At 41.9% G+C, this 17785-nt stretch overlaps 1 long non-coding RNA gene across 1 annotated transcript in view; it reads left to right on the plus strand.

Moving 5' to 3' along the window:
* Positions 1 to 922: 922 nt before the first annotated feature.
* LOC111965894 (uncharacterized) overlaps positions 923 to 17785 on the plus strand; it is a 31289-nt gene continuing 14426 nt past the window's right edge. The window contains exons 1-2 of the long non-coding RNA XR_002877577.3: positions 923 to 1002; positions 1997 to 2105. This is a non-coding gene — a long non-coding RNA (uncharacterized lncRNA). The remainder of the gene's footprint in view (positions 1003 to 1996; positions 2106 to 17785) is intronic.

Below are 17785 nucleotides of genomic sequence, written 5' to 3' on the forward strand. Positions count from 1 at the left end.
CCGCTTGGCTAGTTGTTTCATTGACTTTTTTAATTTGTAATTTTAGACCTGCTGGCTGGGTAATACATGTCATTTCAAATCAAAGAGATCACAGGGTTGTCAATATCTGGTTTAATAGTGATGCTGTACATTAGAAATGCGCTAGGCACTGAAATGTGTCCCCTTCTAGTGATCCATGGTAAATATGGTAATTAAAACATGTATACACGTAGAGATGAACCCCTTCCAGTGATCCATGTAAATATGGCAATTAAAACATGTATATAAGTAGGGATGAACCCCTTCCAGTGATCCATGGTAAATATGGCAATTAAACATGTATTAAGTAGGGATGAACCCCTCCAGTGATCCATGTGAAATATGGTAATTAAAACATGTATACACAGTAGATATGAACCCCTTCCAGTGATCCATGGTAATTAAAACATGTATACAAGTAGATATGAACCCCTTTCCAGTGATCCCCTGGTAATTAAAACTGTATAACGCACGAGATGAACCCCTTCCAGTGATCCATGGTAAATATGGTAATTCAAACATGTATACACCTAGAGATGAACCCCTTCCAGTGATCCATGGTAAATATGGTAATTAAAGCATGTATACACGCAGAGATGAACCCCTTTGTCACGCCCTGACCTTAGAGAGCCTTTTTATTTCTCTATTTGTTTAGGTCAGGGTGTGATTTGGGGTGGGCATTCTAGTTTGTATATTTCTTTGTTGGCCGGGTATGGTTCCCAATCAGAGGCAGCTGTCTATCGTTGTCTCAGATTGGGGATCATACTTAGGCAGCCCTTTTTCCCACCATCAGTTGTGGGATCTTGTTTTCTGTTTAGTGTTTCTGCCTGACAGAACTGTGCGCTTTCGTTTTCACGTTTGTTATTTTGTGTTATTTTATTTTGTGACATGATTGTCAGTGACGGCTTTTCTCATTTTTATGATTGACTCTAGCTGGAGACCTCACCGCGAGATGACAGAGGGGGCGAGGAGAGTGCTGATCAAGTCAGTATAAGTGGAAAAGAGATGTGACCCTGTCCAACCCTCTCTCTCCCTCTCCCTCTGTTTCCATTCTCTCTCCTTATCTCTCTTTTTTCTCCCTGTCTCTAGTTTTCTATTTTCTCTGTGAATATCTTTGTTTCTTCCTCTCTCTCTTTCTCTGTTCCTCACGCTCTGTTTCACTGTCCCTCACTCTCCCTGTTTCTCTGTTCCTCACTCTGTCTCCTCTTCCAGCGACATGACAGATCATTACATACCAATCCAGTGCAGGAGGACTTTATTTGTTGCAGGATTAATCAACCCGACACAACTGGGTTAGGAAATCAAGAGCTTGTCCCATATCTCGCACACACACACACACACACACACACACACAGTAATGAAGAACATTGCCCCGGGTGAACCCCTGTAAGAGTTGCCACTGTGCCTGGGTCAGCACCCACACAAACGCACATCAGTCACACAGACAAACACACATACCTGGTATTGTTGTCCATTCGTTTTCTTCAATTAAGGGAGGGGTGGTAGCGTTAGGGGAAAATATAAAAACATATTTAAAATAATATATATATTTACAACAACAACAAAAATTGGGGGTTGGAAATGATGCAGATATTTACATTGATGGAAGCCACAATCTATCTGCAATATTAAAGCTGATACCCCCTAAATTATTATAATATTTTTTTTTACACATACCCGACCCTCCCTCCTCCAACCTGTCAGAAGCCCACAGTAAACAACAACTTAATCATTAGCATCGCTAACACTGCCAGCTTTCTCTCTCTCTTTCCTCCCTCCATTTGGCTCCCTCTGTATTTTGTCTTTCCTCTGCCTTATGTCTCTCCTCCTCTCTCCCACTGCCTGTATGATGTAGTCTGGGCTCTTGTGTGTGTGTTGTGTTGTGTGTGTGTGTGTGTGTGTGTGTGTGTGTGTGTGTGTGTGTGTGTGTGTGTGTGCATCAAACAGTCTAACAGTGTTTTCTCCTCTTGTCCTGTAGGAGGCGACAGCATTAGAAGTGGTTTCCTGCAGTCAGGAGAAGGAGAGTCTGCCCCCAGAGAAGATTCCCTCCAGTCCTGTTTACTCTGAGAGAGAGGCCTTGCTAGTTGGTAAGTTCACCTAAAATTACAATAACCTTCAACATTATAACAATGTTGTGCTAACCTAACTATAGAGGAGTAGATCCCCCCAGTCCAGTCCACTCTGAGAGAGAGGCCCAGCTAGTGGGTACATTCACCTAACATAACTATAACGTTACTAGGCTTATAACATTAGTATAACGTTACTATAACATCACTATACCATTACTACAACTTCACTATAACATTTCTATAAAATCACTATAACATTGCTATAACATCACTATAACGTTATAAAAACCTAACAGTATAGAGGAGAAAAGTCCCCCAGCCCTGTCCACTCTGAGAGAGTGGCCTTGCTAATTAGTATCTGGGTCTATACTCTGTAGAACATTACTAGAGAAAGTGAAGCTACCTAAAAAGGAGATCCCTGCTTGGTGCCCATGTTCTCCTCCTCCTCCCATCTAATTATTGTCTGGGCGGGTTTTCACGTTTTAATTTGCTGGTTGACTGAGGCCTTCAGCACCTCTACTGTTTCTAATCACCACAGCCTTCTGGCTGCCTAGTGCCTACCAACGAGGAGATACAAAGATTGTGCTCACTCCTCTCTCTCTCTCGCTCTGTTTATCAGTGTTTCTTGTTGTGTTTTACAGTATTTGCTGGGGGGCAAGTGGTTCTGGATTTCTTTGGCTTCATGAAAGCAGAAAGCTACAGAGATACGAGGAAGAGGAGTTAAGGGGTAGCCTTTTAGCCATGAGACCAAACAGCAATGTGTGTGTCTCTGCACACATGTATACAAGGTAGTTTGCTGTACTACCTAATATGTTGCCAGGACTGGATATCTTCATTTGACATTTAAATCATTAAGCAGAAGCTCTTATCCAGAGCAACTTACTGGAGCAATTAGGGTTAAGTGCCTTGCTCAATCGCACTTCGACAAATGTTTCACCCAGTTAGCTCGACGATTAAAACCAGCCACTTTTCGGCTACTGGCCCAACACTTTTAACCGCTAGGCTACCTTCAGGGTTGGGGAGTAACAGATTACATGTAATCTGTTACATGTAAGGGATTACAAAAAAACTAACTGTAATCCAATACGTTACCAGCAAAAATATTGTAATCAGATTACAGATACTTTTGAAAAAACAGATGATTACTTTGCGGATTACTTTTAAATTCAGAAAGGAGGTTTACGAAAAAATCTTTGACACTTCCCTGTCTTCTCAATGACATTCAAATCAGCATTGAAAAATGCGCAAGTTTAAGTTTGTTCCACCTGAGCGAGTCTGACCAGAAGTCAGAGACCAATATGATGACACACCAAATGAGTTTGATGGATGACGGGAAAAGAGCAGGAATAGGCTTTTGTAGTCTACAGTCCAAGCAATGTCTTCCAATGGTGCGACTGCTGTCGGCATCCAAAGATTATCCAACTTGAATATACGCTTCGAGGTAAGGATAACAGCAGTGGTGTAGTCTACAGCGGTACGGATATCACTTATTATTGATATCTACATAGCGCATTGAGGTGAATCACACTGCTGCTCTCTCATTTAGCTATTAGCGCCTTACGGATTGTGGCTGTTGTGAATTGCTGTTCACAAATCTAAATGTCTATTTGAACCCAATAATTTTTGAATTCAAGATGTTTAAGCTGCCTATCAATCATTGTTTTTGAAACCAGTGTACAGCCAGTAAAAAATGAGCTCTTGCAACAACTGCACAGTGCGGATTCCATCCCTCAGTTTACCAAAACAGAGGCGGGGCGACTGTTTTGTTATGGTTTCATCTGTGCATTTTTTCCCATATTATCAAGATATCAAAGTGTCACCAACAAAAAGGTAAATAGGCCCATAGCAAATGCAAGCATATGGCATTCATTTTTCACATGTAAATAGCATTTTCCAGTAGTGCTCAAAGCATGCCATTCCATTAGCGAAGCATTTATTTTTCAACTCGAATCAGTGAGCCCAATCAGTTCTCCATGACAACAAAATCATAAACCACAGAGTAGGGCTGGCTTATAAGTCCTTTGTTTTGAGGTTATGCTCAGGTAAAACAATTTGTCTAATCTATACTTCCATATCTCCAAGTCCTATTCTTGAAGATCAAGGGGTATAACATTTATTGGAATGAATGGAATTCTGATAGACTTTGGTTTTCATTGTAAAGATATAATTTAATCGTACTATTATATGTAGTAGAAAGCGATGGGTTAGAAGAAGCCTAAATAACCAATCCATTAAGTAAAATTGAACATCCATATATGGCCAGCTATGTAAACTTTAACATTGATTTATCTTGCAGTAGATGTGGTTCAATTGGTAACATACATTTTTGTCTTCTTCTAATGCCTCTTAAGGGGAAAGTAATCTAGAAGTAACTGAATATAATCAGATTACGTTACTGAGTTTGGGTAATACAAAAGTTGTTACTGATAAATATTTTGGACAGGTAAATAGTAACTGTAACAGATTACATTTAGAACCTACCTAAACCTGGCTACCTGCCTCCAACCCTGGCTACCTCCTCCTTCCCAGTGTATTGGTATTTCTTAGGAATAGGAGAATGTCATGCCAGAATGATCATATGATTGTCTCAGAGGTAGTTAGGTAGCTAATGGGGTGCTCCGCTCCCTCCCTCCATGCCAGCCCACTCTGGCTGCTCAGTGAGGTAGAGACTGCTGGTGAGGATTCTGGGTGTTCTCTCTGCCAGAATCGCTCTACATGACGTTTTGTTTGAAGATTAATTGAAGGTAGCACCACAGGGAAAACGGGACATTGACTCCTAAGTGAACTCATGAAGAAAGAAAGGTCTGCATCTTTAACTGCTTTATCCCTTCTAGAGCAGGTAGAGTCAGCTGTAGGTTAGCTATAACTGCTTTATCCCTTCTAGAGCAGGTAGAGTCAGCTATATGTTAGCTGTAGGTTAGCTATAGGTTAGCTATAGGTTAGCTATAGGTTAGCTGTAGGCAGTGTCGATTTTAGCATGTACATTTTGTAGGGGGGAAAAAAGTGGGATGCATGCCAGAAAAGCCACAACACTAAACAATACATTAATTGCACTATGACGTTGACAAACGGTGCCCACAAACTGTTAGGGTGTCACGCCCTGACCATAGAGAGCTTTTTATTCTCTATGTTGGTTAGGTCGGGGTGTGACTAGGGTGGGTCATCTAGGTGATTTATATTTCTATGTTGGCCTGGTATGGTTCCCAATCAGAGGCAGCTGTTTATCGTTGTCTCTGATTGGGGATCATATTTAGGCAGCCATTTCCCCTTTGTGCTTTGTGGGATCTTGACTTTGTATAGTTGCCTGCGAGCACTATAGTAGCTTCACGTTTTGTTTTACGATTTATTGTTTTGTTTTGCTGTGAGTTTCACCTAGTAATAAAAAGATGTGGAACCCAGATCACGCTGCGCTTTGGTCCAGTTATTATGACATGCGTGACATAGGACAGCTTTATGTAGGCCCTAACAGCATTCCCAACATCTTACCACTGCTACACCTGGCTATCAGCAGCGAAACAGTTCATTCAGCCTCATTTACTGCCTTTTGTAAAAAACATACAGTTGAAGTCAGAAGTTTACATGCACTTAGGTTAAAACTAGTTTTTCAACCACTCCACAATTTTCTTGTTAACAAACTATAGTTTTGGCAAGTCGGTTAGGACATCTACTTTGTGCATGACACAAGTAATTTTTCCAACAAATGTTGACAGATTATTTCACTTATAATTCACCGTATGGCAATTCCAGTGGGTCAGAAGTTTACATACACTAATTAACTGTGCCTTTAAACAGCTTGGAAAATTCCAGAAAATGATGTCATTGTAACGGTCGTCTTGTGGTGAGAGATTGGACCAAGGCGCAGCGTTGTGATAGGACATAGTAATTTATTTAACAAAACCAGACGAAGACGAAAAACTCTTGAATTGATACAAAACAACAAACGACGTAGACTGACCTGAACATAAGAACTTACATAAAACCGAAGAACGCATGAAACAGGAACAGACTACAACAAACGAACGAAAACACGAAACAGTCCCGTGTGGTATATACAGACAGACACAGGAAACAACCACCCACAAAAAACAATGTGAAACCACCTACCTTAATATGGTTCTCAATCAGAGGAGATGAAAACCACCTGCCTCTAATTGAGAACCATATCAGGTCACCCATTAACCAACATAGAAACACATAACATAGAATGCCCACCCACACTCACGCCCTGACCGACTAACACATACAAAAACAACAGAAAACAGGTCAGGAACGTGACAGTCATGGCTTTAGAGGCTTCTTAAAGGCTAATTTCCATCATTTGAGTGAGGTGGAGGTGTACCTGTGGATGTATTTCAAGGCCTACCTTCAAATTCAGTGCCTCTTTGCTTGACATCATGGGAAAATCAAAAGAAATCAGTTAAGACCTCAGAAAAAAAATTGTAGACCTCCACAAGTCTGGTTCATCCTTGGGAACAATTTTCAAATGCCTGAAAGTACCACGTTCATCTGTACAAACAATAGTACGCACGTATAAACACCATGGGACCACACAGCCGTCATACTGCTCAGGAAGGAGACGCTCTGTCTCCTAGAGATGAACGTACTTTGGTGTGCAAATCAATCCCAGATCAACAGCAAAGGACCTTATGAAGATGCTGGAGGACACTGGTACAAAAGTATCTGTATCCACAGTAAAACGAGTCCTATATCGACATAACCTGAAAGGCCACTCAGCAAGGAAGAAGCCACTGCTCCAAAACCGCTATAAAAAAGATCGTAGTTTTTGGAGAAATATCCTCTGGTCTGATGAAACAACAATAGAACTGTTTGGCAATAATGACCATTGTTAAGTTTGGAGGAAAAAGGGGGAGACTTGCAAGTCGAAGAACACCATCCCAACCGTGAAGCACGGGGGTGGCAGCATCATGTTTTGGGGGTGCTTTGCTGAAGGAGGGACTGGTGCACTTCACAAAATAGATGGCATCATGAGGTAGGACAATTATGTGGATATATTGAAGCAACATCTCAAGACATCAGTCAGGAAGTTAAAGCTTGCTCGCAAATGGGTCTTCCAAATGGACAATGACCCCAAGCATACTTCCAAAGTTGTGACAAAATGGCTTAAGGACAACAAAGTCAAGGTATTGGAGTGGCCATCACAAAGCCTTGACCTCAATCCTATAGAAACTTTGTGGGCAGAACTGAATAAGTGTGTGCGAGCAAGGAGGCCAACAAACCTGACGCAGTTACACCAGCTCTGTCAGGAGGAATGGGCCAAAATTTACCCAACTTATTGTGGGAAGCTTGAGGAAGGCTACCCGAAACGTTTGACCCAAGTTAAACAATTTATAGGCAATGCTACCAAATACTAATTGAGTGTATGTAAACTTCTGACCCACTGGGAATGTGATGAAAGAAATACAAGCTGAAATAAATCATTCTCTCTACTATTATTCTGGCATTTCACATTCTTACAATAAAGTGGTGATCCTAACTGACCTAAAACAGGGAATATTTACTCAGATTAATTGTCAGGAATTGTGAAAAACTGAGTTCAAATGTATTTGGCTAAGGTGTATGTAAACTTCCGACTTCAACTGTAGCTGATATGGCTGACCTGCTTAATTAAACAAATGTTGTTTCTAATGACAATTGAGATGTACAAACTATGGCATAAGGGGATGACAAGCGCCTAAGAGGCAGATCCGTAAATTCGATTAAGACATCAATGAGCGAGCTAGGATGGACGTAGTCAACATAACTATTTGTTAAGCACTTTTGAATTGTACAGCAGTAGAATTCAGAAAGTGGGCCATTCTTACAGTTCTCCCTGTACACCAAGTGAGAACCGTAGAATAAAGGGGGCATATAAGCAGACAATGAAACCTCTTACAATATTCTATGATTACATTTCTCTAAAACAGGTTAAAGGCTACATGTGCACCACCAAGTCAGAACAGTAGGTGAAATTAAGAGGGGTAAATAGACCAAATTATTAGGGTGAGGCACATGCGCTACTAACATCTTACTACACAACATACACTTAGTATTACTTTCTTAGCTACAGTATACATATCTCCCTGGCATATTAGATCATTTATGCAGCAGCATACAATACATCTTTGGACTTACCTTGTTGTGCTGTGATCACTCGAACAGGAAGGTGGTGCGGCGCTCCTTCGTGGGCAAATTTTGTCATCAAAGTCTGGCCTTCTCTGGATTTATGGTGCTTTCAAAACAACTGTGAAATCGGGAAAAAAACAAGGTCGAATCATGCTGACGTCATTTATCTTCAGGTCGTAGTTCTAGAAAAGAGGTCGGATTTACAATTCCGATGAACGTTCAAAACGTATTTTTCCAGTAGGAGCTTGCTTATTCCTGACTTCCCAGTTGTCTTGAACTCACTGAAGTCAAGTTTTCGCAGTTCCGAGTTAACAGCTGATTTGAGCACAGCACAAATTATGCTTCATTGACAGCATGGCCAATGTTGAATGGTTATCATTTTGAACTTGGAAAAGAGCCCCTTAATCCCAGATTTGGGACCACAAAGCCACTGTCACACCATTCCTTCCAAACCACTCATTGTTGATTTTGCGATTTTGGCCGATGAGCACCGATACGTTTTATCTATAATTTCTCATCATTATTTATCTTCACATGACAAGGATTAAAAAGGATTTGCCAGTATATTGTCGACTTGATTCAGGATGATGACTGCTAGCTAAGATTTTGAAAGTATGATGTTGACATGGATCAAAGATGCTGTACATATAACGTGATTTGACGTCATTTTATCTGCGGCCAATGACCTTGAGCCTTCTCGGATGGGCGCTTCTAATGTAACTCTATGGCAGAACCCAAAGGGTGAGAATTTTGAGGTGACGTATTGTCCCCATGAGAGAACACAAGCAATGCTCCGTGTTTTCTGCTGGCTTGCCCCACCACCACAGAAAGCACTGAGCTAGGCTGAAACACCTGCATTTTAGAGCTGTCTTACTCAAGAAAACAAAAAAGAGACCATGTTTGTATGCRGCTTTTTTAACTCAAAGATAAGACGTCTGACGACGGCTGACGTTTTACGTGTTCCTAACCAATTGTGTTTTTTGTTTGTTTCTTTATGTTGTTTGTAACTTATTTTTTAAACTTATTTTGTACATAATGTAGCTGCTACTGTCTCTTATGACCGAAAATAACTTCTGGACATCAGAACTGCGATTACTCACCACGAACTGGCAGAATCCTTTTTTTCCTTTAATGAGTCTGACGAGCCTGATGTGAATGACATACTGCTTTCCTGGGAACAGGCCCAGATCCCCCTCATTTGCGTGAAGAGAAGGCAGAGAAAAAGGGTCCGGAGGGCAGGCTGCCTTCTGAGAATTCGTAGGCGATCGAATAAACCCCCACTGCCTTCCATTCTGCTAGCAAACGTGCAATCTTTTGGAAATAAAATCAATGACCTACACGGAAGCTTAAACTACCAACGGGACATTCAAAACTGTAATATCTTATGGGCTTCACGGAGTCGTGGCTGAGCGACGACATTATCAACATACTGTATCGGCAGGATAGAACAGCGGCATCTGGTATGACAAGGGGCGGCAGACAATGTATTTTTGGAAATAACAGCTGGTGCTCCATATTTAAGGAAGTCTCAAGGTTTTGCTCGCCTAAGGTAGAGTATTTCATGATAAGCTGTAGACCACACTATCTATCGAGAGAGTTTATCTGTATTTTTTGTAGCTGTCTACAAACCACCACAGACTGATGCTGGCAAACAGGAAAACGCTCACCCAGAGGCGGCGCTCCTAGTGGCCGGGGACTTTAATGTAGGGAAACTTAAATCCGTCTTACCAAATTTCTATAAGCATGCTGTATGTGCAACGTGCAAGATGTGCAACTCTGGATAACCTTTACTCCACACACAGAGACGCATACAAAGCCCTCCCTCGCTCTCCATTTGGTAAATCTGACTGTAATTCTATCCTCCTGAATCCTGCTTACAAGCTAAAATTAACTTCTTGTGGCTGCAGGGGCAGTATTGAGTAGCTTGGATGAAAGGTGCACAGAGGTGCCCAGAGTAAACGGCCTGCTCCTCAGTCATAGTTGCTAATATATGCATATTATTATTAGTATTGGATAGAAAACACTCTGAAGTTTCTAAAACGGTTTGAATTATGTCTCTGAGTATAACAGAACTCATATGGCAGGCAAAAACCTGAGAAAAACCTGAGAAATCCAAACAGGAAGTGGAAAATATTAGGCTGGTCGATTTTCAACCAAGATCCCATTGAAATCACAGCGAGATATGAATGAGTTTTCACATCCTACGGCTTCCACTAGATGTCAACAGTCTGTAGAACTTTGTCTGATGCCTCTACTGTGAAGGGGGGCCAAATGAGAGAGGAATTAGTCAAGTCTGCCATGACCTGACCATGCTTTCACCATGAGCGTTCACATAAGAGGGAGCTCTGTTCCATCGCTCATCTGAAGTCAATGTAATTCTCCGGAGGGAACGTTATTCAAGATTTATGTTAACAACATTCTAAAGATTGATTCAACACATCGTTTGACATGTTTCTGACTGTTACTGAACTTTTGGACATTTCGTCAGCTTTTAGGGAACGAGCTTCGTGACTTTGGAATTGTTTACCAAACGCGCTAACAAAAGTAGCTAATTGGACATAACGGACATTATCGAACAAATCAAGCATTTATTGTGGACCTGGGATTCCTGGGAGTGCATTCTGATGAAGTTCATCAAAGGTAAGGAAACATTTATCATGTAATTTCTGGTTTCTGTTGACTCCAACATGGCGGCTAATTTGACTATTGTTCTGAGCGCCGTCTCAGATTATTGCATGGTTTGCTTTTTCCGTAAAGTTTTTTTGAAATCTGACACAGCGGTTGCATTAAGGAGAGGTATACCTATAATTCCATGTGTATAACTTGTATTATCATCTACATTTATGATGAGTATTTCTGTTGAAACGATGTGGCTATGCAAAATCACTGGATGTTTTTGGAACTAGTGAATGTAACGCGCCAATGTAAACTCAGATTTTTTTATATAAATCTGATTTTTATCAAACAAAACATACATGTATTGTGTAACATGAAGTCCTATGAGTGTCATCTGATGAAGATCATCAAAGGTTAGTGATTCATTTTATTGGTTAGTGATTCATTTTCTTTTTGTGACTCCTATCTTTGGCTGACTCCTATTGTGGTTTGGTGTGACCTAACATAATCGTTTGTGGTGCTTTCGCTGAAAAGCATATTTGAAATCGGACACTTTGGTGGGATTAACAACACGATTACCTTTAAAATGGTATAAGACATGTATGTCTGAGGAATTTTAATTATGGGATTTCTGTTTTTTGAATTTGGCGCCCTGCACTTTCACTGGCTGTTGTCATATCATCCCGTTAACGGGATTGCAGCCATAAGAAGTTAAAGCAGGAAGCATCTGTGACTCGATCAATAAAAAAGTGGTCAGATGAAGCAGATGCAAAGCTACAGGACTGTTTTGCTAGCACAGACTGGAATATGTTCCGGGATTTCTCCGATGGCATTAAGGAGTACACCACATCGGTCATTGGCTTCATCAATAAGTGCATCAATGACATCGTTCCCACAGTGACCGTACGTACATACCCCAACCAGAAGCCATGGATTACAGGCAACATCCCCACTGAGCTAAAGGTCTTCTAGAGCTTCTGCTTTCAAGGAGCAGGACTCTAACCCGGAGGCTTATAAGAAATCCTGCTATGCCCTCCGACGAACCATCAAACAGGCAATGCGTCAATACAGGACTAAGATTGAATCGTCCTACACCGGTTCTGACGCTTGTCAGATGTGGCAGGGCTTGCAAACCAATACAGACTACAAAGGGAAGCACAGCCAAAAGCTGCCCAGTGACACAATCCTACCAGACGAGCTAAACTACTTCTATGCTCGCTTCGAGGCAAGCAACACTGAAACACGCATGAGAGCAGCAGCTGTTCCGGAAGATCCCGCTCTCCACAGCCGATGAGAGTAAGACCTTTTAACAGGTCAACATTCACAAGGCCAAAGGGCCAGACAGATTACCAGGACGTGTACTGCGAGCATGCGCTGACCAACTGGCAAGTGTCTTCACTGACATTTTCAACCTCTCCCTGTCCAAGTCTGTAATACCAACCATGTTTTAAGCAGACCACCATAGTCCCTGTGCCCAGGAACACTAAGGTAACCTGCCTAAATGACTACTGACCCGTAGCACTCACGTCTGTAGCCATGAAGTGCTTTGAAAGGCCGGTCATGGCTCACATCAACACCATTTTCCCAGAAACCCTAGACCCACTCCAATTTCCCTCAATGTGATCAAGACAAAGGAGATGATTGCGGACTACAGGAAAAAGAGGACTGAGCACGCCAGCATTAACATCGACGGGGCTGCAGTGGAGCTTGTTGAGAGCTTCAAGTTCCTTGGTGTCCACATCACCAACAAACTAACATGGTCCAAGTACACCAAGAAAGTCGTGAAGAGGGCACAATAAAACCTATTCCCCCTCAGGAGACTGAAAAGATTTGGCATGGGTCCTCAGATCCTCCAAATGTACTACAGCTGCACCATCGAAAGCATCCTGACTGATTGCATCACTGCCTGGTATGGCAACTGCTCGGCCTCCAAACGCAAGGCACTACAGAGGGTAATGCGTACGGCCCAGTACATCATGGGGCCCAGCTTCCTGCCATCCAGGACCTCTATACCAGGTGATGTCAGAGGAAGGCCCTAAAAATTGTCAAAGACTACAACCACCCAGTCATAGACTGTTCTCTCTGCTACCGCACGGCAAGCGGTACCGGAATGCTAAGTCTAGGTCCAAGAGGCTTCTAAACAGCTTTTACCCCCAAGCCATAAGACTCCTGAACATCTAATAAAATGGCTACCCAGACTATTTGCATTGCTCCCCACACTTTTACATCGCTGCTACTCCCTGTTGTTATCATCTATGCATAGTCACTTTAGTAACTCTACCTACATGTACATATTACCTCAATTACCTCGACTAACCGGTGCACCCGCACATTGACTCTGTACAGGTACCCCCCTGTATATTGTCTGCATTTGTAATTGTACTTCTGCTCTTTAATTACTTGTTACTTTTGTTTCTTATTCATATTTTGAGTAAGCATTTCACTGTAAGGTGAAATGTATTCGGCGCATGTGAATGACTATGATTTGATTTCATTTGATGACTATGATTTTTACATTGTTTGCAAACTGATATGTGACACGTATTAATGCCAAAATAACATGCAAAACAGGCAAGCCCAAAATTGTATTTGATATTTTTTTTATTTTATTGACGGGTCGCCACTGGCTGAAGGTTAGCAATAGGTTAGCTGTAGGTTAACTGTAGCGAAATGTTGTCTATTCTTGGATGCTATTTACGTGAAATCAAAGAAAATGAATTGGCCATAAAAAAAGAGACGCTCTTTGCTGCGCACTTCATAGCTGATTGTTTAGCTGAAGGTGTCCTGTGACACTGTGCCAAGTGACACTTTTCTCTGTTGTGGTATTTTCTTACTGTATTAACATATTTGGCGCGTGGTTAAACTGCTGACACAAACACGAACAGTTATCTAACCTCGGAGGCTTGCATCAGTGTAGAGTTTTCTTTGTTTTATTAATGAAACTTTTGCTTCTCTTTCAACAGGAGTATAGCCTACTTGGCGGACTCCATTCACTATTTAAGTGCATAGATGTTATGTATTTTTTTCCCATGCCCCTGTTCCGAGACAGTTGCATGATAATGGTTCATTCTAAATCAAAAATAATTTCACACATATTATTAAGTATATGAAAGACAACATTAAATTAAGAATAGTCTGATGGGTGACAATATTAGCCTATCACTTGTGAATGATATAAACCCTAAAAATAAATGTCCCTTTTTCAGGACCCTGTCTTTCAAAGATAATTCATAAAAATACAAATAACTTCACAGATCTTCATTGTAAAGGGTTTAAACACTGTTTCCCATGCTTGTTCAATGAACCATAAACAATTAATGAACATGCACCTGTGACATACGGTAAGCAATTAAGGTCACAGTTATGAAAACTTAGGACACTAGAGGCCTTTCTACTGACTCTGAAAAACACTCAAAGGAAGATGCCCAGGGTCCCTGCTCATCTGTGTGAACATGCCTTAGGCATCACACAAATTATCAATGAACCTACCAGGCACAACTCCAAATCTGTAAACACGGGAACCCTCATAGATGTCATCCTAACTAACTCGCCCTCCAAATACACCTCTGCTGTTTTCAATCAAGATCTCAGCGATCACTGCCTCATTGCCTGCATCCGTAATGGGTCTGCGACCAAACAACCACCCCTCATCCCTGTCAAACGCTCCCTAAAACACTTCTGCGAGCAGGCCTTTCTAATCGACCTGGCCGGGGTATCTTGGAATGACATTGACTTCATCCCATCAGTAGATGATGCCTGGCTATTCTTTAAAAGTGCCTTCCTCGCCATCTTAAATAAGCATGCCCCATTCAAAAAAATGTAGAACTAGGAATAGATATAATCCTTGGTTTACTCCAGACCTGTCTGCCCTTGACCAGCACAAAAACATCCTGTGGCGTTCTGCATTAGCATCGAATAGCCCCCGTGATATGCAACTTTTCAGGGATGTTAGGAGCCAAAGATACACAGGCAGTTAAGAAAGCTACGGCTAGCTTTTTCAAACAGAAATGTGCATCCTGTAGTACTAACTCAAAAAAGTTCTGGGACACTGTAAAGTCCATGGAGAATAAGAGCACCTCCTCCCAGCTGCCCACTGCTCTGAGGCTAGGAAACACTGTCACCACCGATAAATCCACTATAATTGAGAATTTCAATAAGCATTTCTCTACGGCTGGCCATGCTTTCCACCTGGCTACCCCTACCCCGGTCAACTTCCCGGCACCCTCCACAGCAACCCGCCAAAGCCTCCACCATTTCTCCTTTACCCAAATCCAGATAGCTGAAGTTCTGAAAGAGCTGCAAAATCTGGACCCCTACAAATCAGCCGGGCTAGACAATCTGGACCCTCTCTTTCTAAGATTATCTGCCGAAATTGTTGCAACCCCTATTACTAGCCTGTTCAACCTCTCTTTCGTATCGTCTGAGATTCCCAAAGATTGGAAAGCTGCCGCAGTCATCCCCCTCTTCAAAGAGGGTGACACTCTAGACCCAAACTGCTATAGACCTATATCTATCCTACCCTGTTAACAAACAGATTACCGACCATTTCAAATCCCACCGTACCTTCCACGCTATGCAATCTGGTTTCAGAGCTGGTCATGGGTGCACCTCAGCCACGTTCAAGGTCCTAAACGACATCATAACCGCCATCGATAAGAGACATTACTGTGCAGCCGTATTCACCGACCTGGCCAAGGCTTTCAACTCTGTCAATCACCACATTCTTATTGGCAGACTCGACAGCCTTGGTTTCTCAAATGATTGCCTCGCCTGGTTTACCAACTACTTCTCTGGTAGAGTTCAGTGTGTCAAATCGGTGTGCCTGTTGTCCGGACCTCTGGCAGTCTCTATGGGGGTGCCACAGAGTTCCATCCTCGGGCCGACTCTCCTCTCTGTATACGTCAATGATGTTGCTCTTGCTGCTGGTGATTCTCTGATACACCTCTACGCACCATTCTGTATACTTCTGGCACCTCTTTGGACACTGTGTTAACTAACCTCCAGACGAGCTTCAATGCCATACAACTCTCCTTCCGTGGCCTCCAACTGCTCTTAAAATGCAAGTCAAACTAAATGCATGCTATTCAACTGATCACTGCGTGCACCTGCTCGCCCGTCCAGCATCACTACTCTGGACGGCTCTGACTTAGAATACGTGGACAACTACAAATACCTAGGTGTCTGGTTAGACTGTAAACTCTCCTTCCAGACTCACATTAAGCATCTCCAATCCAAAATTAAATCTAGATTTGGCTTCCTATATCGCAACAAAGCATCCTTCACTCATGCTGCCAAACATACCCTCGTAAAACATCCTACCGATCCTCAACTTCGGTGATGTCATCTATAAAATAGCCTCCAACACTCTACTCAACAAACTGGATGCAGTCTATCACAGTGCCATCCGTTTTGTCACCAAAGCCCCATACACTACCCACCATTGCGACCTGTCGCCAAACCCACTGGCTACAGGTTATCTACAAGTCTCTGCTAGGTAAAGCCTCGCCTTATCTCAGCTCACTGGTCACCATAGCAGCACGCGCTCCAGCAGGTATGTCTCACTTGTCACCCACAAAGCCAATTCCTCCTTTGGTCGTCTTTCCTTCCAGTTCTCTGCTGCCAATGACTGGAAGGAACTGCAAAAATCTCTGAAGCTGGAGACTCATATCTCCCTCACTAGCGCCAAATTCAAACAGAAATCTCATAACTAAAATTCCTCAAACATACAAGTATTTTACACCATTTTAAAGATACACTTGTTGTTAATCCCACCACCGTGTCCGATTTCAAAAAGGCTTTACGACGAAAGGGCACCATCGGATTATGTTAGGTCAGTACCTAGTCACAGAAAAACACAGTCATTTTTCCAGCCAAAGAGAGGAGTCACAAAAAGCAGAAATAGATAAAATTAATCACTAACCTTTTATGGTCTTCATCAGATGACACTCATAGGACTTCATGTTACACAATATATGTATGTTTTGTTCGATAAAGTTCATATTTATATCCAAAAATCTTAGTTTACATTGCCGCGTTATGTTCAGTAATGTTTTGCCTCCAAAACATCCGGTGATTTTGCAGAGAGCCACATCAATTTACAGAAATACTCATAATTAACATTGATTAAAGATACAAGTGTTTTACATGGAATTTTAGATCAACTTCTCCTTAATGCAACCGTTGTGTAAGATTTCAAAAAAACTTTACGGAAAAAGCACACCATGCAATAATCTGAGTACGGCGCTCAGACACAAAAAACAAGCCATACAGGTACCCGCCATGTTGTGGAGTCAACAGAAGTCAGAAATAGCATTATAAATATTCACTTACCTTTGATCTTCATCGGAATGCACTCCCAGGAATCCCAGTTCCACAATAAATGTTTGTTTTGTTCGATAAAGTCCATAATTTATGTCCAAATACCTCCTTTTTGTTTGCACGTTTAGTTCCAAAATCAAAATTCATGACGCGCAGGCCAGATGATGTCAAAAATTCCATTACAGTTCGTAGAAACATGTCAAACGATGTATAGAATCAATCTTTAGGATGTTTTTAACATAAATCTTCAATATTGTTTCAACCGGAGAATTCCTTTGTCTGTAGAAATGCGATGGAACGCAGCTAACTCACGGGGGCGCGCCTGAGTGAGCTCGTGTCACTCTGCCAGAGCCCTGACTCAATCAGCTCTTATTCCCTTATCCCTCACAGTAGAAGCATCAAACAAGGTTATAAAGACTGTTGACATCTAGTGGAAGCCTTAGGAAGTGCAATATGACCCCATAGACACTGTATATTGGATAGGCAAACCTACAAACCTCAGATTTCCCACTTCCTGGTTGGATTTTTTCTCAGGTTTTTGCCTGCCATGCGAGTTCTGTTTTACTCACAGACATCATTCAAACAGTTTTAGAAACTTCAGTGTTTTCTATCCAAATCTACTAATAATATGCATATCTTAG

The sequence above is a fragment of the Salvelinus sp. IW2-2015 genome, linkage group LG6.2 (genome assembly GCF_002910315.2).
Source record: "Salvelinus sp. IW2-2015 linkage group LG6.2, ASM291031v2, whole genome shotgun sequence".
NCBI classification, from domain to species: domain Eukaryota; kingdom Metazoa; phylum Chordata; class Actinopteri; order Salmoniformes; family Salmonidae; genus Salvelinus; species Salvelinus sp. IW2-2015.